This window comes from Macaca nemestrina, chromosome 7, assembly GCF_043159975.1.
Source record: "Macaca nemestrina isolate mMacNem1 chromosome 7, mMacNem.hap1, whole genome shotgun sequence".
NCBI lineage: Eukaryota > Metazoa > Chordata > Mammalia > Primates > Cercopithecidae > Macaca > Macaca nemestrina.
In genome coordinates, this window is record NC_092131.1 from 83,037,539 (window position 1) to 83,062,029 (window position 24,491).

The window sequence follows — 24,491 nt, forward strand, 5'->3', positions numbered from 1 at the left end:
ACATCAGTACCTCAGGTTTTAGTAACATGTCAGTTTCTAACATTTGATACGATCTAACGATAGAATTAGCCAGTGCTTTTTAAACATTACATGTATATGAGTACCCAATACCCAGGAATCTTGTCAAGTGAAGATTCAGATTCAGCAAGTCTGGGATAGGGTCTCAGATTGGGCATTTCCTACTAACTCTCCAGGGATGCCTCGCTGCTGCTCCCAGGCTACACTCTGAATATGAAGTGAATGTTCTGCTTCACAAAGTGGTGAGTTTTACTTCCCTAGGTGTGTTTTAGCAGATCCTGAATTGATTGATCTTCTGTCACAAAAAGTCAGGTATTTTGCAGAAAAAGTCGCCTGCCTGGGATAAAAGGTTGAACTAAATGACTACTATAGAACTTTCCAAATCTAAAATTTTGATTTATTTACCAAAACCTAATGAGCACTAAACCAATAATGAATGATACATTCGTTTAAAAATGAGAAATGCCTAGCTTTGATTTTTTTCATTGCTCACTTTTCAGTGACGCCTTATCAAACCCAAAGCACAATTAGCCAAGATCCTGACTGAAATTTAGAGCTTTACCTAATGACGACTGACCAGAAATTGATGTAATTCAGTCAGTAACTAACATGAGCGATGTTTTTCTCATCATCTCCCTTTCAAAATCCTTCCTCATCCACAAGAAACTCAAGGAGTAAATGCAGAGATGTTAAAAGGTATAGACAGGACATCTAGGATTATTAGAGACTGTCTCCTGCAGACTCTTATCGAGCCTGAGTTAAGTGTAAAGTGAAAATTCAATCCTTTCACTTCATTCCCTGATGAATGAAAACCAAAAGAAAATCTCAATCCAGAACCTTAGGAATGTGAGTTTATAGACAGCTGAGTTTGCTAACGAGACAAAAGCTAACCTTTAGAACTAGATATAGTTTTTCCTTTTTATCTAATGATTTTATTTCAATTATCACTTAGAACTGTCATACAAATTTGAATTTGCCACTTCTCTTTACTTTTCAATTAATTTATCAAGTTTTCATATTCCCTATCATCAAGAGGCACATATAGGCTTTTTATTTATTTTTTATTTTTTTCATTTATTTTTTATTATTATTATACTTTAAGTTCTAGGGTACATGTGCATAATGTGCAGGTTTGTTACATATGTATACTTGTGCCATGTTGCTGTGCTGCACCCATCAACTCGTCAGCACCCATCAACTCGTCATTTACATCAGGTATAACTCCCAATGCAATCCCTCCCTCCTCCCCCCTTTCCCATGATAGGCCCCAGTGTGTGATGTTCCCCTTCCCCAGTCCAAGTGATCTCATTGTTCAGTTCCCACCTATAAGTGAGAACATGTGGTGTTTGGTTTTCTGTTCTTGTGATAGTTTGCTAAGAATGATGGTTTCCAGTTGCATCCATGTCCCTACAAAGGACACAAAATCATCCTTTTTTATGGCTGCATAGTATTCCATGGTGCATATGTGCCACATTTTCTTAATCCAGTCTGTCACTGATGGACATTTGGGTTGATTCCAAGTCTTTGCTATTGTGAATAGTGCCGCAATAAACATACATGTGCATGTGTCTTTATAGCAGCATGATTTATAATCCTTTGGGTATATACCCAGTAATGGGATGGCTGGGTCATATGGTACCATTCAGGACATAGGCATGGGCAAAGACTTCATGTCTAAAACACCAAAAGCAACGGCAGCAAAAGCCAAAATTGACAAATGGGATCTCATTAAACTAAAGAGCTTCTGCACAGCAAAAGAAACTACCATCAGAGTGAACAGGCAACCTACAGAATGGGAGAAAATTTTTGCAATCTACTCATCTGACAAAGGGCTAATATCTAGAACCTACAAAGAACTCAAACAAATTTACAAGAAAAAAACAAACAACCCCATCAAAAAGTGGGCAAAAGATATGAACAGACATTTCTCAAAAGAAGACATTCATACTGCCAACAGACACATGAAAAAATGCTCATCATCACTGGCCATCAGAGAAATGCAAATCAAAACCACAATGAGATACCATCTCACACCAGTTAGAATGGCGATCATTAAAAAGTCAGGAAACAACAGGTGCTGGAGAGGATGTGGAGAAATAGGAACACTTTTACACTGTTGGTGGGATTTTAAACTAGTTCAACCATTATGGAAAACAGTATGGCGATTCCTCAAGGATCTAGAACTAGATGTACCATATCGGCTTTTTAAAGCCTTCTCCACATATACACTGGCTTTGTCCCCGGATGCTGAAGCCCTCACACTCCCAGGAGAGAGCGAGCTGCTTAATTTTCTTTTTTTTTTTTTTTTTTTTTTTTTTTTTTGAGACGGAGTCTCGCTGTGTCGCCCAGGCTGGAGTGCAGTGGCCGGATCTCAGCTCACTGCAAGCTCTGCCTCCCGGGTTTTTACGCCATTCTCCTGCCTCAGCCTCCCGAGTAGCCGGGACTACAGGCGCCCGCCACCTCGCCCGGCTAGTTTTTTGTATTTTTTAGTAGAGACGGGGTTTCACCGTGTTAGCCAGGATGGTCTCGAACTCCTGACCTCGTGATCCGCCCGTCTCGGCCTCCCAAAGTGCTGGGATTACAGGCTTGAGCCACCGCGCCCGGCCAGCTGCTTAATTTTCAAGGCTGGGCTGGGAGAACGGGCATACAATTCTAAGGAGTTATAACTGCCACTGCTCCTCTCTGCCACACGGTGGCACTGTTGAAGACTGGCTCTACCCAGTGATGCGCGTCCGCTGCTACAGAGCCTCTGTCCGCCTAAACCCAGGTAGAAATTTCCGTGGCTCCCAGAGCAAGGACTGCCCTATCTTCCAGGGTTGAGCTCAGCCACGCAGTTGCAGCTCTTCCTTCCTTGCACTCTCGTGCCGCTTACGCCCGCTTCCCCAAATGCTGCCCAGCCCCGAGGGATGCTGTTCAGGACTCCTGCCAACATTCACCGCTTCTCAGATCCAGAATCCTTTTCTCTCTTCCCTCCCTCAGAATAGGGTACATAGTTAGATTTTAAACCTTCAAAACACAAAAGGTCTTATTACAGCCCTCTTTCCTGTACAACCTACACCAACCTTTCCTAGGAAAGCTATCCTCAGTGACTCCTAGGTGCCCTTACCCAGCCCCAGCCTCCTATTCACTTTCCTGACTTCTTAGACAAGATACACTGAAAACAATTGAACTTTTTGTTAACAAAAAGTGTTAACAAAAAAGTCTCACAGCCATCATTATGAACATCACAGTTTGGTTTGGTTTGGTTTGGGTGGTATTTTTTTAAGGTAAGTATACACGTGTCTTTTGTATTAGAAAAATTATGGATTCAGAGACATGATTTGACGATCCTATTGCAGAGCTAATATTTTGGGGAGATCCTTGATTTCTAACCCATCTCTGGCTGGGAAGCACATGCTCTTTGCAGTTCACCATGTGGTCCCCCCACCTCCCTGCCTCACTGCCTCCCTACCCAGGACTCTCTGACATATGCCATCACTTCTCCTCCAATCTTACTCACTTCTTTTTTACATGCATATCTTTATGCTCCAGCTAAATTTGACTATGACCATTTCTCCAAAAACGAGCTATACTTTCCCATCTCTGTGCCTTTGCTCATGTTGTTCCTATTTTCCTAAATTGCCCCTTATTTTATCCCTGCCTTTTGAAAGCTTAACCATCCTTTGAGGCCCACCCACACACTAAATCCTTCTCCAGGTTTTTATAATCCCTCTGACTGAATGTGATCTCTTCCTCCTTTGTATCTCCAAAGCAATTTATGCATTATCTCTTTTAAAGTAATTTCATTCCTACATTGCAAACATTTGAGATGTTGACTTCAGTGAACATAGCATTTTATTTTTTTTTCCTACAGCATTGAGAATAGCATCTTATACTTAGTAAGCATTTAGTAAATACATGTTGAATGGAATTTCATTGCCAAAAGCATCCTTGAACCTTTAGTAAAATTCTGCTAATCTAAGCTTGGTCCCTTTTAGCATACTCTAATCGCTTGAGGATTAAATTCAAAAGAGGAAATATAAAATAGGAAGAAAAGGAGGATATTGAAGTTTTGTATAGGTTGCAAAAGTCCCAAATGGTTCTGAGAGCTAGGAATTTCTACTGATACATTCAGTGACCTCACAGCATAGAAGAAAATCACCCATGTTTGCAGTTGAGAAAGACAAAGGGGGAATTGGGGGAGGTAAAAATGGGGGTGTCATTTCATAGAGCTGATCACTCTCTCTTCTCTTGGTTCCCATCATGGCACTCTCACTTTGCTTTCCTGACATCCAACTGATCCCGATTCCCTCTCCTCAATCTCTTGATGCTGGAGTACCCCAGGACTTAGTTCCACCTCTTCTATTGTTCTCCATCTCTCTCCTTCTTCCTAAGAGGTTAACTTTGCCACATGAGCACCTTACAATCCACTAGAAAATGACTGATAAGGAGCACAGGTGGGGACTGGTCTTAAACATCATAACATATTTCCAGCTTCTGACATTGGCACAGGACTTGCAGGCTGTGAGTGACAGGTGGCAGTGAGTGTATAAAATCAGAACTTTGGTTCACCTAGGCGTTTCTTTGGACGTGTGATGATTTATAAGACTGGTAAATAAAATCAAGTGCATGTTTGAGAACTAGCCGTACCCAGTGATGTGTATCTGCTGCTGCAAAGAGCTTTTGCTGGTCTAGACCCATGTAAAGATTTATTTTACCTGGAAAGAAAAGGATAAGTAGAAATGATACTGAACCAATGTCTTTCCTTTTGCTTTCCTTAATGGTAATCAGAAAACTCTGCGGACATTAGACCTCATAAGGCAAGTCGCTGTGTGCTTACACTTGCCAAATGTTTTGTTCTTTGGAGCCTTTTTAAGAATGGAAGAAAATAAAAAATGCAAGAGCCTTTTATGATCATTTATTGTACCGCTGCTAATTTGAAACCTGCCACTCATAACATGGGGAATGATGATTACTATACATATAGTACTATATACATAGAAATATATAGTAACATATATATTACCATATACATTTATATAGTATATATAATTATATTGTAATATATAGTATATATTGTTTTATATATAATATACTATATATTCCTATTTTCCTAAATTGCCCCTTATTTTATCCCTGCCTTTTGAAAGCTTAACCATCCTTTGAGATATATAATATATAATATACATTTATACACACATTTATACATTTATTAATTTACCATATACATTTATATATAGTATATATTGTTTTATACATAATATATAATATATTATCTATTATATTTTATAACATACATAATATAGTATATTATATGTAAAACAATATATACTACATATAAATAGATATAGTAATATATGTTACTATATATTCCTATATATAAAGCAATCATCATTCTCCATGTTATGAGTGGCAGGCTTCAAATTAACAGTGGCACAATAAATGATCATAAAAGGCTCTTGCATTTTTTATTTTCTTCCATTCTTAAAAAGGCTCCAAAGAACAAAACATTTGGGACATGTAAGCACACAATGACTTGCCTTACGAGGTCTAATGTCTATGGAGTTTTCTGACTTTATATATATATATATGTGCGTGTATATATATATATATGACTATATATTTATATATATAGTACTATATATAGTAATCATCATTTAATCATGATTCCACAATGAGAGAGAGAGAGAGTCTTGCTCTGTTGGCCAGGCTGGAGTGCAGTGGCACAATTACAGCCAACACAGTCTCACCTGTACCTCCTGGACTCAAGCGATTCTCCCATCTCAGTCTCTCTAGAAGCTGGAACTACAGGTGCATGCCACCACACTCGGTTAAGTTTTTAAAAATTTTTGTAGAGAGAAGGTCTCCCTATATTGTCCAGGCTGGTCTCTAACTCCAGAACTCAAGCAATTCTCCCACCTTGGCCTCCCAGCGCTGGGATTACAAGCATGAACCACAGCATCCAGCCTTATATATTCTCCTACCATGGAAGTTAGTAGCTTTGCTCTGGTAAAAAGTCTTTCCCCTAGGATACATACATGCTGGTGTGTGGATGTATGTGTGTATTTGTGAGTATATAAGTCTATGTGTATGTGTAAGTGTATATGTATGCATGTGTATATGTATTCATGTGTGTATATGAGTGTGTGTGATGTGTGTGAAATTCTCTCCTTACCCAGTTCTACACACTGATGCTCTGACGGAATCAAATTGCATTCTCCAGAGGTAGCTGCTGAACTTCCTGATTTTCTTCTATATAAAATACCAAAACAACTTCCAAATAAATGGGTTGTTAAGTACCCTTCACTACTTCGGAGGGCTGTGCCTGATTTTCTTGCCACTGTGGGAATTTTACCAATAGTATTGAATAGAAGTCAAGTGTTTAAAAAATAAACAAAGCTTACTTTCTAAAAACAACTTCACTTAAATCACTTTAGAAACTATCTTTAGAACCTGATACCTATAAAGAAAACATTTTTATTTAAATCTTCATAGGAGAATATGAGTCATCCAATTCGTAAACTCTTTCCTCTTATAATGAAACTTTGGTTAGTTCAGAACTTCTACTTCCTTGATAAATTGCCCTAACATGTCCTATATCTGCAGAATCTAAAATAGCTAGGTTTAGAAAGGAGGAATCTAAGCCACATTATCATGGCCAGTGGTCCCCAAACATTTTTAATTACATACCTCATCAATAAAACATTTTAGCATTTGACCATATTCATGTATATTTATTTGTAAATTATATACATGTACTACTGTGTAGACTATCATATTACCTATATAGCAAAGTGGACATAAAATAATTTTAGGATCCAAATTAAAATAAATGTCGCTATTTTAAATTTTTTATTTTTTAATGGCACAAAAAATCCTTTATTCTTCTCTTATAAATTTTATTATTGATGGTAGTATTTTCATTGACAGCAGTGAATTGAATATATTTCATTTTTTATAAAGTCTTGGTTTGTCTTCATGTTCTGAAAGCATGGTTTCAAATGTCTTTCTAGTCATAATGGCTTCACACTATCATTAATTAGTAACTCAAGGCATAACGTACAATGACTAAGGCACATTGCTAATGAGACTGGATGTGAATCTCTATTAGTTTGTTAGGGCCACCTTAATAAAGAGCTAAGACTGAGCGACTTAAACAACAGAAACTTCTTTTCTCACTGTTCTAGAGGCGGGAAGTCCAAGATCAATCAAAGTGTTGGCATTGGCTTATTGTGAGCTGTTCCTGTGGAGGAAGGATGTGTTCCAGGTCTCTCTTCTTCGCTTGTGTATGTTTTTCGTCTGCCTGGGTCTTCCCATGTTCTTCCCTCTATTCATAGCTCTGTATCCAAATTTCCTCTGTTATAAGGACACCAGTCATATTGGTAGAGCCCACCCTAATGATCTCATTTTAACTTAATTACCTCTGTAAAAACCTTATCTCTAGAAAAGGTCACATTCTGAGATACTGGAGGGTTAGAATTTCAAAATATGAATTGGGTGGGGTAGAGACACAATTCAGCTCATAAGAAAATCCATATTTCGGCCGGGCGCGGTGTCTCACGCCTGTAATCCCAGCACTTTGGGAGGCCGAGGCGGGCGGATCACAAGATCAGGAGATCAAGACCACGGTGAAACCCCGTCTCTACTAAAAATACAAAAAAAATGAGCCGGGCGCAGTGGCGGGCGCCTGTAGTCCCAGCTACTCGGGAGGCTGGGGCAGGAGAATGGCGTGAACCCAGGAGGCGGAGCTTGCAGTGAGCCAGGATCGCGCCACTGCACTCCAGCTTGGGCGACAGAGCGAGACTCTGTCTCAAAAAAAAAAAAAAAAAGAAAAGAAAAGAAAATCCATATTTCAAATAGTTTTGTTTATAATGTTGAAGTGATGGGTCAATTTCTTGTCATATGTGATCACCTCTGTCACGGACTTTGCATTATTATCTGATATTACCTTTATCACATGATTTCAATACAGAAATCATTTAAGACCCTTGCCCATTTCCCATGCTTATATATGTAAACTGTAAACCCTCTTAAGATACTGAAAGAAAAGGATGAATGACAGCACTTGACCATCTGAAATCTAGACCATCTGAGGGCACAACCAATTTCTTCATTGCATACTGAAAGAAAAGGATGAATGACAGCACTTGACCATCTGAAATCTAGACCATCTGAGGGCACAACCAATTTCTTCATTGCATAAAGTTCTGATTCATCCTTTTTTATATTAATTCTAATATATGATAACTAATTTTATATTTAAATACTACATTTTATATTAGTTCTGATAGTTTATGCATACTATATATGTACTTAGTTATAATATATTCTTCCAGTGTGGCAATGGATTGTCTTGTGGGTGTGATCATCCTGTGTTGGAGACCTCTGATCCAGACCACACTTTCTAAAAACTACCTGCACATTTTCAAATTCAGACTGAAAAAGTTATTTATAAGAAGGGCCTGTGGCTGTGATGTAGGCTGTGAAATCTTGTTGCAGTCAAACCAAATCAAAAGGGCCCACAGACTTATGATACTCACTTTCTCTTTTCATTGCCTCCAATACATAGGTATTTAATTGTTCCCTGAGGTTTAAGGCAGTGGACTGAGAATAATACACGCTCCAGCTTTCATTAGTTCAATGGATGTTGATGTTCAAGTCATATTGTTTGGGACATTTGTTGAAAATGTCATTCAGAAGATATCAACACTTTCTGAGTCATGGTTTGATTGAATTCATAGAATTATGTGATAGAAACCACATTCTTCACAAAAGTCACAAGGCTATAATGACGACAAGAGTTGAAAATGAAAGATGCCAAATATTCTGATCAATTCAATAAGGCAAAAAGACAAGCTAATTCACTCAGTGCTCCAGGCATTCAACTTCATAGAAGGAATGGAAATATTACATGTTTCCTAAAGAACTACAGAGGTAAAATCTCCTTTGTTTATAATGCATTTGGCCAAGTGTATTCTAGTTCTGGGGGCCTAAATAGGCCATCAAAAGAACAACATTGCAGAGGCCAAATTATATATTCAGAGGAAATTAACAGCCTGCCAAAAGGAAAGGAGACCTACCAAAAAGAACAAGACGGAACACCCTGTTGAGGTGGCTCTAAAATTCTCAGAGCTGGTCCTGCAACCATAATGCAAAAATAGTAACAAAAGCCAATTAAATGGAGAATGTTTGATGTTTTTCATCCTCCAAGTGCATTCTAAACTGGCACAAAACAATTACTTTCTACAGTTCTGGGTAGAAAGGAAATAGCTCGGGTGAGCATTACGACGGTATCTAATCATGGTACAGCAAAAGTAGAACAAGTCTGGAGCCTTGGTCCTCTGTGACCTAGGGATACTTACCTCACATCCTGCCCCACCTCACTGATCTTAATTCCCAAACACACCATGCTTCTGGGTGTTTCTATGACTTGTAATGGTAGTTAGAAGCTAAGTTCATGTCTCTGCTCTATGTAGCTTAAACTGTCCTACTCAAGTCACTTTGAGTACCGCCTCTATTTCATTGCATATATTTCTACAATTGTCCATCTTATTACACCATGATGTTCTTATTTAAACACTAATCTCCCTTACTAGACTACAAGCTCATTAAGATCAGGGATCGTGTCTAATCTTTGTATTTCCAGTGCCAACACAGATACTGACATTTAATAAGTACTCAGTAAGTGTTTGGGGGACATAAAAAAATAACAACCTGTTCTACTGTTGAAAATGTTCAAAGTCCATAGTGTTGTCATACACATGGTCTTATGGACCCCTCACAATAAATTCATTATCAATATTCTTGTTTTAAAGGTGGGAAAATTGTGATCAGAGAAGATAAATGGTTTGCTCAAGGTTACACAGCTTTTAGGAGCAGAAGCAGGACTTTCACCTAGTTTCTGATGCCTAGATTAGTTAATATTTTTTCACCACCCTACAGCAAATTCATGCCTTCTTCTGAGAGAGAAAGAAGGAGGCACTCATGCCCAATAGTAAGGGAACCAGAGGCAATATTCTAGGTCTGTAAATGATAGAGTCAGGACCTGTGAGTTGCTTTCTTATACTGATAGAATACCTGGAAGGTTAGCCCACTATACAATGAGTTAATGGATAAATGAATGAACAAGCTGCCAGACTTCAAGACACAGACAGCAATTTTCATCCAACAATACAGCTCATCACTGGCTTCAGGTAAGGGCCTCAAATGTCCAGATGAGGCCTGAAGACTTTGAGGCTGATTCTGAGAGAAAGTACATGTGGGGCAAATCAGTTCTCATTACAATTGAGACCTTTGTCCCATAAAACAGGCACTGCATTAGATTAGTTCAGCTTATTGTTAACTTTTTCCAGAAACTGCAAAGAAGCTAGGCATGTGTCCCTGTCTGCCCAGTGATCACTCCTATGCACTTCCCTTGGGATTCTGAACAGATTTTCTAGAGTAGGGGTACTAAGAGTTCTCAAAAAGAGAGGCTTTGGAAACAGATGGACTTGGGATGAAATCCTGGTTCCTCCCTCACTGCCTGTGTGGTGCTGGACAAGTTATTTAACCTCCGTGTGCCCCAGAGTCCTCGTTGGTAGAGTTGGGTTGATGCTAGCATCTATGTCATAGGTTTCTGTGAGAATTAAATGGGGCTGAAACAGATGATAATTCAACCAAGGTTTCTTAGTTTGGAGCCCTAGGACCTCTGAGGGTCCTCAGATTTTTCTCAAAATTCAAAAGGTCTGTAAGAATGTAACCTTGTGTTTTCATTTTCATAAAATAAATATTAATGCAACACAGCTGTGTCATCTGGATGAACATGAGATTCTAATAGCTGCCTATGTATTTGTGTTCACAATCAGGTGTACACCAAACTGAGGGCAAATGCTGTTACCACTCATTGTGCAAGACTTTTGAGGTAATTTGTACATAGAAAAGTGATGGGAAAATTGAGTCATTATATGGCTCATGACAGTGTTGAAAATTCAAACATGCAAGCACCTGTACCTTTGCTAAGTGCCAGGCATACGTTGCTGATAAAGATGCAATAAACACTCTTTTTTAAATTATACTTATTATTTTTCGGTATGGGGAGTGTGCATTCTAAATTGACCAATCTTCAGTAGTTTAAAATGACTTTATAATTAAAATAGCAAAATAGTAACAATTACAATTTAAATGATTACTAGCAATAATTAAGATTGTCATGAGTAAAAATAATCATACCAGCTCATCTTTCTATTAATATACCTTGCATTGACAATTTAAGTTCAACCAATATCTGCTTTTTAAACTGTCTTGAACTTGAATTATATTGGTTGTCATTTTGTTTATATATACATACACGTATCTACATCTATATATAGTGTTGTGGGGTTTTTTGAGACAGGGTCTCACTCTGTCACCCAGGTGGGAGTGCAGTGGCACAACATCGGCCCACTGCAACCTCCTCTTCCTGGGCTCAAGCCAACCTCCCACCTCAGCCTCCAGAGGAGCTAGGACTATAGGCATATGCCACCATGCCCAGCTAATCTTTTGATTTTTTGTAAAGATAAGGTCTCACTATGTTTCCCAAGCTTGTCTCAAACTTCTAAGTTCAAGGGATCCACCTACCTCGGCTTCCCAAAGTACTAGGATTACAGGCATAAGCCACCATGCCCAGTTTATATTTAATTTGCAAATTTGTTTTAGTTTTTATGATTGTATAGCACACATGTAGTTTTATATTTTTACATATTTCAGAAATTTTATAATAAAAAGTAATAAAGGTAATGTTGCAGATCTGCAAGAATGTATTTTCTTTAAAAGAGATTTGTATATACCCTAGATTACTCAAATTCAGACATTAAACCAGATTATCTCTTTCAAGTTGAAAACCCTCTGATGAAGAAGCTAATAAGTACAGGATACAGACAGAAGGAATAGGAACCAATGGGTGTCCTCAGATCATTATGAGACTTTTCATTATAATCATTCAACTTTTTTTTTTTTTTTTTGAGACACCCAGGCTGGAGTGCAGTGGCATGATCTCAGCTCACTCCTCGACCTCCTGGGCTCAAGCAATCCTCCCACCTCAGCCTCCTGAGTAGCTGGGACTACAGGTATGCACCACCACACTCAGCTAATTTTGTTTTGTTTTTGATGGTGGTGGTGGTGGTGTTGGTGGTGGTGGTAGAGACAAAGATTGAGAGTGAGTTGCCTGGGTTGGTCTCAAACTCACGGGCTCAAATGATCCTCCCACCTCAGTCTCCCAAAGTGCTGGGATTACAGGCATAAGTCACCACATCAGCCCAAAATATTTTTTCTGTCTGCTTTCCTACAAGGAGAAAGTGAAGATGGCAGAGATATTCTAGTTGATCAAGAATGAAATGTTACCATGCAAATTCAAAACTATAAAGGGAAGCATCTCACACTTTGTATGGTTGTATCTCATCACTCAGAGGTGAGTAGACAGGGAAAGAGCTAGTAGTTACCATCTAGTCAAATAAGGACTGTCTTGTCCATGGAGGATTCATTACAAAACTGCTCTTAACATTTGTGAGCTACAAAGTCCACACATCTGAGTGGATTAACCCAGCAGTTTTGTTGTAGGAGCCCAGCTGGAAAGTGTTTCTAAGCGACTGATAGCAGCTCCTATTTTCTTCAAGCCTAAACAATGACAAAGGCACTTCTTTTTAAAGTTCCGGGGAGGGTGGGAAGGGTACGGCTTTTTAAACCTGTAGTGTTCATTCCTAGGTTAGCATCCTCTTTGCCTCTATTGATGAGTGGCACCTCTCCCTTTCATTTACATTCACTAGTTTGGTGATTATGTGGTTCCAGAGGAGAAGGCAGAAGTGATAGTGCAGCAGAGTTCCCACTCCTGTAACCCATGTGCCAAGTTACAATCTGATAGATTCATGTAATAGGTTTCTAAATTGTGGAGTCAGACACAAAAGGTCATCAGCAGATGGTGAAACTGGTTGGGCCAAGCTAAGGGAATAAGGCACCCTGAAGGGCACACTGCCTTGGACTGGCGCAACATCACACGTGCTTTCTTCCTTCTTTTAGTCCTAATGTGAATGGATCTTCTCAAGTACATGAAGTACTAGAGACCAGAGGAGGACATCTAACCCCAGACAGCAAAAATACAGGATGTGCACAGATGCTTTGTGGGAGAGATAAGACCAATAACCATGACAGTGACTCACTACAGCAATCTGTGCCTCTTTCGCAAACATTTGAACTCAAGGTTTAGATTGAGTGAGTTAATTGTAGATATAACTAGAAGTATAAAGACACAAAAAGACAATAATGACAGCTTGATATTGTGAACAGTTACTGGGTCCTGAGCAATGATTTAAACATGTTACACCCATTATCTCATTTGATCCTACAACAAGTCTATGAGGTAGGTAGCATTAGTATTCCCATTTTTCAAGATCTGGAAACTGAAGCCAAGAGAGATTAGGTAAAGTGCCTGATAGTACACATAATAAGCCAGAATTCTAACTCAAGTAATCTCATTCCAGGACTCCAACTAAGCCACTATGCTGGGAGCAGAGATGGGGAAGAATTGCTGAGTCATGATAAGAGAAGGCACTACAGGAAGAAACAGTGAACTCCTACAGCTGGACAAGCAATGAGTCAGCCTGGGTGGTCACTCCAGATGCTCCCAGACACATCCCAGTTTCTGGGATGCCTTGCTGTGAGTGGTTTGTCACATATGTCCTAGTTGTGTAACTGTTCCTGGGTTACTATGAAGCCTAGTCTCATTTCCACAAGTATTCTTGTAATAAACCTTCTCCATTGCTTTGGATAAACTGTGGATAAACTCTCTTGCCTCCCAAAAGCCTAACCCTGGAGTAAACTGGAAATGATTCTCCAGCAGTGGTTCTCAAACTTTAGTGTACATCAGAATCCCCTGGAGGTTTGTTAAACCGGATTGCTGGGCTCCACCCCTAGAGTTAGTGATTCACTAGGTCTGGGAGGGGCCCAAAAATGTCCATTTCTAACAAGATCCCTGGTGATGCTGATGCCACAGATGCAGGAACCATATTTTGAAAGTGACTAATTTAGAGCCTCACTAACCCCAACATGGAGATGCCCAGAAACAGTGGCCTCAACTGGGAGCTTGTTAGAAATGCAGGGTCTCAGCACCCACACAGGCCTACTGAACCACACTCTGCATTTTAAAACCCCTAGGTGCTTTGTGTTCATGTAAAGTTAAAGAAGCACTGCTAGAAATATCAGGAAGACACACACACAGGCTAATTTAGCAGGTTGGGAGTATGGCCTGGGCATGGGGACTTCCCGGATCTCTCTATGTGATTCTAATGTGCAGCCAAGGTTGTGAACTGCTAACCTTTTGGTGACATACTGGCATTTTCTTTTTCCCCACATGAATGTACAGGATATGTACTTCTCAAGGAAAAAAAAGTGGTCACTATATGTATTAAACTGACAGAAGAGGAAAAATGGAAATAACATATGTCTTAGATCTCCATTTTGGCAAAGACAGGCTTCAGCTATAAGGAATCAAAGAATCAAATGAGACCAACGAAGTGAAATCATTTCTGAACCCGGTAAATATCACTGCAGCACTGATCTGCTGACCCAGCAGAGGAATCAGAAAGAACAATCTACTCATTCTAAATGAGTATTTACTCTCAATATGATGTGTTTCACTAACCGCCTTTCCTCTAAAGCACTTTTTTTCCCTTGCACTTTTTTTTCTAAGTATGTGTGTAGCTTTAGACAAATTATTCCAGTTCTCTGCACCTCAAGTTTATCAAATAAAAATCAAGAATAATCTCTAGCTCATAGTGTGTGGAGACTGAGTTGGATTCTCTATGAAGTGCCCAGTGCAGGCCTGGCCATCTAGTGAGAGCACAGTGTATGGTCTACGTGGGAGAACTCCTCAGTTCGGAACTTTAATGATTAGGTAGCTAATGATCTGTAATACCCTCCTTAGCACCTGTTAATCTCACTTTAATAAAGACAGTATGTCTGGCCTTTTACAGGAAGCCACAGATACTCCAGCTGGCAAGGTTGGAGGCAAGGCTGGATCTGGACCAAAGAGGCTGGTCAGCAAGTGCTTGGGAGCCAAGTACTGAAAACATTCATCAGAAATGTTTCCTGCAGCTTTAATGGCCTGTAGACTGGGCAGGAGGCAGCTCTCTAAATTTACTGAAGTCAGAAGTTCAGGATGGGAACCTGCTCAGAAAGGGTGGGGCACAGCATTTCAGGGGTTGTGGTCATCTCCAGGAGAGTGGAGTAGGTTGTGAAGAGGCGAGTACTTCTACAGAATCTCTAAAGCCATCATTTTGGCATAGGAAATATGGAGGGGAAGGGATTGAGATGAAAAGTGAAACAACTCTTTCAAGTGTGTTTCCCCCACACTTCTCTCTTATCTTCCTCTGTCTGAGCTCTTCCATAGGTGGGTATTTCAAAAGATGCCTTTTCCAGCAGAAGTTTTGTAATACTTTAAAAACGCTCAGAGGCATTTTTCCAATTTGGAGTCAATATACTTTGTATACTGATGAGATACTGCAGTTAAGCAATTAGCTGTCTGCAACTAGTTAATTAAGAGATACTGCAGTACCTTGGCCTCAGGCATTAAGCAAGTCTAGCTGATAAGCTGGAAATTGGCAAATAAGAGGATTGACAAGACACAAGAGCATAATGCGACACTCAGGAATTTGTTTTTCCAGTGGGTAAATGAGTGAGTGCCACCTAAAGTTGTACAGGCGCGTCTTTTAGGAAGCCCAAATATTGTCAGGAAAGCAGAGACTTCCAACTGTTGGAAAATGTAGCAGTAAACAGAATTCTTCCTAAATTTCATTCTGTTTTTCCTTTTCCTATCACCCCAGTCCTGAAATTACTGAATTCAAGGGGAGAGTTAAGACTGAGAAACCCTCGAGGTTGCCACCTGGTAGGGTCACAACTAGCAGAGACCTTGTGTGGACTTTTAAAAGGCAGCTTTTCCTCTAGCCAGACTCTTGCCCTTGCTCCAGCATCCAGCTTGCTGAGTAGGACTGAACTGGACTCTACCTACACTCACCCTTTGGGAATTCATGCTCAACCTACACAACCGTAGGCAGGACCCCCACCTCTCACCCATCCAGATCAAAGGAAAACTAGACTTTGGAGAGTAAATTCTCTCGGAGAAGAGATCGGATCATTTCCCCCTACCTTGGAAGGAAAGGAACATTTCCAAGTGAAAGGTCTTGTCTGCTACTCACCTGTAACACAAGTCCCACAGTGCCTTAAGTGTTTGCGAATGTCTCCTCACACCCAGAAATGCCCCACTAAGGGACATCTGCATTTCTTGGAGCTGAGAATCACCTATTGGTGAGTGGAGTAGGAAATAGAGGAATAGTATCAGAATCTGGGCGGGCCTTCCACATGCCCACCTGAAGACCATGATGTGTGATCACGCCCCATAGGCGCATACCCTCTCCCACTCCCCCCTCCCATCGCTTGCAAATTATTATGTAATGAGAAAATGCTGAAAGAGTATACACATGTGAAGAGGATCAAAGCAGAAAACAAATTGGGAAATTACAGATTCCTCTTTAAGTCAAAGCACAAGACTATTTGAATTGTATCTCTGTCCCACACAGTGTTCTTCAATGCCATGCTCATTGTGAGCTGCACTGACTACCTGCATACGAATCACTTGGATACATGTCAAAAATACACCCTAGGCTTACTAAATCTGAATTACTAGGAAGAGAACTAGAAATCTACATCTTTTAACAAAGTCTCCAGGTGACTTTTATGTATTCCGAAGTTTGTGAATGACTAATCTACCAGGACGGGTATCTTATACAGTCAATGTTTGTTTATCTATCAGAATCTGGGAGGGCTTTCCACACGCCCACCTGAAGACCATGTGTGACCACACCCCCATAGGAACGTGCCCTCTCCCATTCCCCAATCCCATCGCTTATGACTTCTTTCACATTTAGAGAGTGGGCAGTGAATCCTCAATGTCATTTACACAGGTATCTATTAGCCCTAACCTAGTATAATTCTACTTGACTGTAAGCACAGAACAGCAATCTAACTTCCACTGGCCATAAATAATCATGAGCTTTTGCTAAGCTGTTTCCATTGAACTTATATGGGATCAATCATCCAGTTCTGAAACTGCCCTAAAACCAATCATATCTCAAATATGTGCCTGTTATCATGTATCCCCATTCACTCTGTTTCCAAATCTTGGGACAGTGCTGAGAAGAAGCTCTTTGCTGAAAGAGTGAAGGTGTAGTTGGGATGGAAGGAGAAACACATGAGTAGGTTAACTTGTCTCTGAACAAGGTAGTCCATTTCCTGGCCACATTCAGAACCTCCTTTTTAGTGCTCATAGAGGACTCCATGAAGTTAAAGGGTGCAAAGGGCACAAAGGGCTTTAGGACAGACCAGGAGAACAGCTTTAAAGTAGCCAGGGTGTATTCGTTTCCTATTGCTGCTATAGCAAATTGCCACAAGTTTGGTGGCTTAAAACCACACAGATTTATTATTTTATGTCCTCTTGTAGTTAAAAATCTGGTACACGTCTCACTAGGCTAAAATCAAGGCACCCGCAAGGCCGCATGCATTCCTTTCTGTGGGGTCTAGGTAGGACGTTTCCTTGCCTTTTCCAAGTTCTAGAGGCTGTTCTACACTTGTTGGCTTGTGACCTCCTTCCTCCATCTACAAAGCCACAAAGGCAAGGCAAGTCCCTCTCATATTGCATCCCTTTGAGCTCCTCTTGTACCTCACTATTCCACAGGTAAGGACCCCTGTGACTATACTGGGCCCATCAAGATAATCAAGCATAATCTCCCCATTGTAAGGTCAGCTGATTGACAACCTTAATTCCCTCTGTAATTAACTTATTATTAATTCCATCTTAACTCCCCTTTGCATGTAAGCAACATATTCACAGGTTCCAGGTATGAGAACATGTACATCTTGAAGGGGAGGGTGATTATTCTGCCTACCACACAGGAGAACTCTGAACCCTAGTTAAGGATGAGAGCAGATGTCATAAACACCACATGTCAATTCCAAGATATGAGGTTAGGCTACAAATAGGAAAGTAAATCTAGTGATCAGAAGCATGAGGGATTGAAGCAAACCAAGTTGCAGAACAGGCAAGAGGTTAAAGTGGTTCAGGACTCACACAGAGAGTTATGCAGTAGAGTTTACGGCTTACTTTCACAGGATGCCAGTTGCATTGTGGCACCACTCAGGAGCTCGAAAGGATGTGTAGGTCCAGACAAAATTTCACTGATGCTATCTCATCTCTCAATTTCTTACCATTTTTCATAATTCTCCTGCTTACTTTTCTCTCTTCTGTTCAGCTCTCTGATCTCTTCCACATCTTCCTCCTAACCCTTACTTTTTCTTCAAAGATAAATGAAAGAAAATCAACTATATATAAAATTGGGGGGAAATTAATGTTTTTACAGTATTTTCTAAATTTCATTAGAAACATATACTACATGCTAGTGACATCTGCTTTGATTATAACATTCTAAGAGGCATTGCCTTGTATTCATCTTTGAAAAAAGTTGCAAAAGTTTTACATACATTTTAGCACCTATTACAAAGAATCTAACAGTGTCATAAACCCAGTAAACATTAAAATGTAAATTGATGGGGACAAAAAAGTATTTAAAAATTGTTTCAGGGGAGAAACAAGAGGTCAACCTGAGGTTCAGAGTTAAAGGAATTGCTGAGGAATAGATAATGCTACTAGGAACCCTGGCTGAAGTACGCTGGAATGCAGGAAAAATTGGATTCCTGTTCTACTAGCTGCAGTTCTGCCTGGAGCAGATTTTTTTTTCTTTTTCTTTTTTTAATGATACTTTAAGTTCTGGGGTACATGTGCAGAACATGCAGGTTTTGCTACATAGGTATACACATGTCATGGTGGCTTGCTGCACCCATCAACCCATCATGTACATTAGGTATTTCTCCAAATGCTACCCCTCCCCTTACCCCTCACCCCCTGACAGGCCCCAGTGTGTAATGTTCCCCTCCCCGTGTCCATGTGTTCTCATTTTTCAACTACCACTTATGAGTGAGAACATGCAGTGTTTGGTTTTCTGTTCCTGTATTAGTTCGCTGAGAATAATGCTTTCCAGCTTCATCCATATCCCTGCAAAGGACATTAAGTCATTCTTTTTTATGGCTGCATAGTATTCCATGGTATATATGTACCACATTTTCTTTATCCAGTCTATCATTGATGGGCATTTGGGTTGGTTCCAAGTCTTTGCTATTGTGAATAGTGCTACAATAAACATACATGTGCATGTGTCTTTATAGTAGAATGATTTATAATCCTTTGGGTATATACCCAGTAATGGGATTGCTGGGTCAAATGGTATTTCTAGTTCTAGATCCTTGAGGAATCGCCACACTGTCTTCCACAATGGTTGAACTAATTTTCACTCCCACCGACAGAGTAATAGCATTCCTATTTCTCCACATCCTCTCCAGCATCTGTTGTTTCCTGAGTTTTTAATGATCGCCGTTCTAACTGGCGTGAGATGGTATCTCGTTGTGGTTTTGATTTGCATTTCTCTAATGACCAGTGATGATGAGCCTTTTTTCATATGTTTGTTGGCTGCATAAATGTCTTCTTTTGAGAAGTACCTGTTCATATCCTTTGCCCACTTTTTGATGGGGTTGTTTGTTTTTTTCTCCTGGCACAGACTTTTTTGGATCTCCTAACTGGAGCAGATTTCAGCATGTGTCTGTATTTCTGTATTAGATGCTGGTACAGAATTATCCATGACCTTAAGTCATCATTCTCTGCCTCTGGCTCAGAAAGATTGTTATATTCTACTGACTGTTCACTTTTGCGTTGGGTTTATTTTAAATTATAACAATAATAAATGCTCAATTTATCTTTCCAAAATTCAAACCATGCAGAAATGCATGAAGAGGAAAAGTCACTGCTCTACTCCTTCCCCATTCCACCTTCTCTCCCCACAAAATAACCATTAAAGGGTATATATTCTTCCTGGCCTTTCTCTGTGTCACACAGAGGTATATGAGCATATAGGTATATCATTTTTGTTGTTCTCATTAACTTGCTTTTTGCACTCAATACATCCTGGATATCCATCCATGGAAGTATAATTAATTCAACCACCTTTTTAATTGGTTTCATAAAGAGAAAAATGCCCTGTGATTTGTTTAACTCCTCCCTTGTGGATGGATATTTACTTAGTTTCAGGATTTTTTTTAAGTATATAATGATTAATTTCACTTGCTTTTTCCTGATCAATTTCAACTGTATTTTGATGCTTCATTTGAAGGCTATTAGGCTCCTGTGAATCCTTTGGAAGGTTGCTGTGGTCATCAATATAGTGTCAGGCCACCTGGAGTTAATCTGGAACAAAGCAAACAGAGATTCTGGAAAATGGAGCAGAACCATCCTTCATTCTCCTCTGGGCTTCTCCCTATCTATCCATAGGCTTCCTCTTCCTTCTCTGAACTAACACAGAGGCTTGTGGGACTTAAATCAATAGTTCTCATGGGGCAAATCATCAAGTTTGGGGAATATCTTAGTCTTCTTTAATCCTCAATTTATGGAAGAATATTGGGCAACAATCTCTGAGAATTCTCAAAATGGTATTTAAAAAGAGAATATGGATTTTAGAGTCAGATGAATCTAAATCCTCCACCTGTTTAATTATCTTGATCAAAACACTAAACATTTCTGTTAAGGATGCTCCCAGGGTTGCTGCAAGAATTAAATGGAATATTAGATGCTCAATAAATTTAAGAGTTCCTTTCATCTTCTTGTCTCCTTCTGTGTAGCCCCCTTGAATACCTGGGTCTCTTCTTCAACTCCACAAGGCATCAGTGTCAGCCAATATAGTATTGTCCTCTCCTTGAATCATGGACTGGAGGCTGTTATTTGGCCTCGGTTCAGCCAGCTGATTTCTCTGAAGACTGGGTTTTTGTCCTTGCTCTTCTTTCACCTCATGTTTAGACAGGAAAGATTTTCTTGAAGGACACTACTCCACCTGATTGTCCCATCCTCTTTTCTCTAAAGCTTAAAAGCCTCTGGATTCCAAAGCCTACCTGACATTGGGTCAAAATTGCCAAGCTTGGATTTAGACTTGACCTTCTCTTATTCATCATTCCCTTCATCTCCCCCCACTCCATAATTCAGTCTCCATTTATGTTTCTGTGCCCCCATCCCCTCCGATCTGTCCCTCCTGTGCTGGTTCTACCATAGCTTTCCTTTGCTAGAACAATGAGGCATTGCCGTGTAGTCTATTAGGCTCCCGAAGTTCACCTGGACTGACTGTTTATCTTGGTTCTAGTAAATAATGCTGATGAAGTGAAGGAAGTAAAGTTGTCCAAGAGAAAGGTATGTTTCTGTCTCGTCTCTGTCTCTCTTTCTTGCCTATTAGTCACTCACGGTACAGGAAGCTCCCCTTTCTCCCAAATTGGGAAAATTTATCAATCTATGGAGATAAATCTCTGATGAAATCAACTAAATCAATGAGCACACAATAGCCCATTATGGGAGCAATGGGCGGGAGTGGAAAACAAAAATAGCCACTAATATTCCACAGGTCTGAGATCTAGTTAAAACCTTATAGAAACTAATCAAAGCTTTCACCTTTTTATATTTGTATCTGGTTCTGTTATTATTAGAGTTATATCTAAGTGCTTTTCTGAAACATACGCAAATATGTTTGCCAGAATGGCAGAGGCATAGTGTCAAGCATTCTGCTTTCATTAACAAATCTATCAGAACTTGCCTCTTAGCTTTATCACTAAGACCATTAGTGTCTTTAAGTATTAAATAATCATAATAATAAAGAAGGAAAATGTTGTACATAATTTGCAGAGGTGCTATCTGTATTCACTAGGATATTATTTCAGCTGTTTAAACAGAGACCAAATCACAATAGCTGAAAACTAGATAAAAGGTTACTTCTCTCATTAAAGTTCAATCAGATAGGTTCAGCAGGTAGACACTCTGCTCCACAAGATCATCCAGGGATCAAAGCTCCTTCTGTCTTGTTTTGCCATTTCTTACAGTGTTGTTCTTGTCATGGTCTAAACCAGCTTACCCCACTGCTACATTCATCCATCAGCCTATGGGAAAAGGGAAAAAGGACCTGGAAGGCAAGCAGCTTCCTTTTGGGAACATGATCTAGAATTATGGATATTATTTCTGCTCACATGCCATTGGCCAGAACTTGGTTGTGTGGCCACACTTTGCTAAGAGAAACTGTGAAATGTAGTTTCTTTTTTTTTTTTTTAATTATTATACTTTAAGTTCTAGGGTACATGTGCACAACATGCGGGTTTGTTACATATGTATATATGTGCCATGTTGGTGTGCTGCACCCATTAACTCATCATTTACATTAGGTAAATCTCCTAATGCTATCCCTCCCCCCTTCCCCCTCCCCACAATAGGCCCCAGTGTGTGATGTTCCCCTTCCTGTGTCCAAGTGATCTCATTGTTCAATTCCCACCTATGAGTGAGAACATGCGGTATTTGGTTTTCTGTTCTTGCGATAGTTTGCTGAGAATGATAGTTTCCAGCTGCATCCATGTCCCTACAAAGGACACGAACTCATCCTTTTTTATGGCTGCATAGTATTCCATGGTGTATATATGCCACATTTTCTTTTTTTTTTCTTTTTTTTTTTTTTTTTTTGAGACAGAGTCTAGCTCTGTCGCCCAGGCTGGAGTGCAGTGGCCGGATCTCAGCTCACTGCAAGCTCCGCCTCCCGAGTTTACGCCATTCTCCTGCCTCAGCCTCCCAAGTAGCTGGGACTACAGGTGCCCGCCACCTCACCCGGCTAGTTTTTTGTATATTTTAGTAGAGACGGGGTTTCACCGTGTTAGACAGGATGGTCTCGATCTCCTGACCTCGTGATCCACCCGTCTCGGCCTCCCAAAGTGCTGGGATTACAGGCTTGAGCCACCGTGCCCAGCCGCCACATTTTCTTAATCCAGTCTGTCACTGATGGACATTTGGGTTGATTCCAAATCTTTGCTATTGTGAATAGTGCTACAATAAACATACATGTGCATGTGTCTTTATAGCAGCATGATTTATAATCCTTTGGGTATATACCCAGTAATGGGATGGCTGGGTCAAATGGTATTTCTAGTCCTAGATCCTTGAGGAATCGCCACAGTGTTTTCCAAATTTACAAGAAAAAAACAAAAAAAACCATCAAAAAGTGGGCAAAGGATATGAACAGACACTTCTCAAAAGAAGACATTCACACAGCCAACAGACACATGAAAAATGCTCATCATCACTCGCCATCAGAGAAATGCAAATCAAAACCACAATGAGATATCATCTCACACCAGTTAGAATGGCAATCATTAAAAAATCAGGAAACAGCAGGTGCTGGGGAGGATATGGAAAAATAGGAACACTTTTACACTGTTGGTGGGACTGTGAAATGTAATTTCTAATTGAACAGTCATGTGTCCACTTAGACCTCAGGTGGTTCTGTTACCGAACTTCACCATGCCACATATACAACTTCTAGTCTACTTAAAAATATATATTTTAATAATCATTTCCCTATGCTGTTAATAAATCTTCATGAACATCATCTTTAATGACAATGTAATGGTTGTACATATGGAAATATTTCCCTGCTGTCAAACATGTAGGTAGTTTCCAGTTGGGGATTTTATAAATTGTACTGCAGTTAGTATCTGCCATATGAATCTTTATTTGCTTTTCTGGTTATTTGCTTGGTATTTATTCCTATAGGTAAGACTGTTTTACTGAAAAGTTATACCAATTAACCTTCTCCTGAGAAGCAAATGAGGGAGCCAAATTTTACACCACCATCACTTGCAGGAATTTGGTCTTATTTTTTATCTTTGCAAATTTGATCAATTGAAAATTATATCTAATTATAATTTTAAATTTCATTCCTTTAATTATTAGTGCATTTATTACCCATGAATTTTAACATGTTTCAGATATTTATTAATTATTTTTATTATTTCTCATAAGAATTCATCTTTGCCCATTTATCATCTTAGCTTTGTTCCAACTATAAAACAAGATAGTAATAGTACCTGCATAATAGGGTATGGTGAGAATCAAATAAGAAAAGGAATGACAGAAACTGTTTCTTCTGGTTTCTTCTGTACACTTTCTGAAGACTTGGGCTCAGTCTATGTTGTAGCTACAATGGAGTGGTCTAAAGAGCCCTCATCACTCTGCCACACAGCCCCATCTTATTTTCTTAATTGTACTGATGATGATCAAAGATTCTAGTTTTCAGTGGTTTACTTATTTTTGTCCCTCTCCTTCCCCACTAGAACCAGGCCCTGGTCTCTCTACTGATATTTCTCTGCCACCAAAACAGCATCTGGCACACAGTAGATGCTCAATTTGTATTTTCTAGATAAATAAATAAACCTGCTTCCCTCACTGCCAGAATCTCTTGACCTTGTTAAAAACTTAGGCATAGTCTTCAATTACCTCTTTTCCAAAGACAAGATGTGATGCCCCCATCAAA

The 24,491-nt window shown here is 39.7% G+C and overlaps 1 long non-coding RNA gene across 4 annotated transcripts in view; it reads left to right on the forward strand.

Annotated features, from left to right (window-relative positions):
• The window catches only part of LOC105477888 (uncharacterized), a 36,622-nt gene extending 21,999 nt beyond the window's left edge, over positions 1-14,623 (forward strand). The window contains exons 4-7 of one of the 4 annotated variants that reach the window (XR_011625980.1): positions 8,567-8,931; positions 10,842-10,897; positions 13,488-13,663; positions 14,369-14,623. This is a non-coding gene — a long non-coding RNA (uncharacterized lncRNA). Of the gene's footprint in view, positions 1-2,700; positions 2,786-8,566; positions 8,932-10,841; positions 10,898-12,316; positions 12,422-13,487; positions 13,664-14,368 lie in introns of those variants that run through there. The other 3 variants (XR_984969.2, XR_984970.2, XR_984971.3) reach the window with 3 other exon arrangements.
• Positions 14,624-24,491: the final 9,868 nt, after the last annotated feature.